Source organism: Cebus imitator, unplaced genomic scaffold (assembly GCF_001604975.1).
Source record: "Cebus imitator isolate Cc_AM_T3 unplaced genomic scaffold, Cebus_imitator-1.0 Scaffold285, whole genome shotgun sequence".
In the NCBI taxonomy this organism is placed as follows: Eukaryota; Metazoa; Chordata; class Mammalia; order Primates; family Cebidae; genus Cebus; species Cebus imitator.
In genome coordinates, this window is record NW_016107600.1 from 1,940,599 (window position 1) to 1,941,712 (window position 1,114).

Consider the following 1,114-nt stretch of genomic DNA (forward strand, 5'->3'; position numbering starts at 1 on the left):
AAAAAAAAAAAAAAAGAAAAGAAAAAAAGAAAGATGCTCAAATCATTAGTCATTAGGGAAATGCAAATCAAAGCCATGAGACACTACTTCATACCCACTAGGATGGTTGTGAAAAAAATACAAAACCAAAAAACTCAGAAAATACCATGTGTTGGTGAGGATGTGGAGAACTCAGAACCAATAATTTGGCAGTTCCTCAAGAAGTTAAACACAGGGCCTGGTGCAGTGGCTCACACTGTGTTCCCAATGGTTGGAAGGGCAAGGAGGGAGAATTGCTTGAGACCAGAATTTCAAGATCATCCTAGGCAACAAAACAAGAGGCCATCTCTACAAATTTTTTCTTTTTTGAGATGGAGTTTTGCTCTGTTCCCCAGGCTAGAGTGCAATGCCTCAATCTTGGCTCACTGCAACCTCTGCCTCCTGGGTTCAAGAGGTTTTCCTACCTCAGCCTCCCAAGTAGCTGGAATTACAGTCCCTTGTCATCATGTCCAGCTAATTTTTGTATTTTTGTAGATACGGGATTTCACCTTGTTGGCCAGGCTGGTCCTGAACTCCTGACCTCAGGTGATCCACCTGCCTCGGCCTCCCAAAGTGGGGGGATTACAGGCGTGAGCCATTGTGCCCTGACTACAAAAAAGAAATTGAAAAAAAAAAATCAGCCAAGTGTGCTAGCTACATGGGAGGCTGAGGATTGCTTGAGACCATGAGGTTGAGGCTGCAGTGAGCCATGTCCTTGCTACTGCACTCCAGCCTGGAAAATAAAAACCAAAAAAGCAAAAACAAAACAAAACAAAAACAAAAATCCAAAACCCCAGAAAAGAAGTAAAACAGGCCAGGTGTGGTGGTTCACACCTGTAATCCCAGGACTTTGGGAGGCCAAGGTGGGTGGATCACCTGAGGTCAGGAGTTCCAGACCAGCCTGGCCAACATGGTAAAACCCTGTCTCTGCTAAAAATACAAAAATTAGCCAGGAATGGTGACGTGCGCCTATAATCCCAGTTCTCAGGAGGCTGAGGCAGGAAAATCACTGGAACCCTGGAGGCAGAAGTTGCAGTGAGCCAAGATCCCACCACTGCCCTCTAACCTGAGTAACAGAGTGAGACTCTATCTCAAA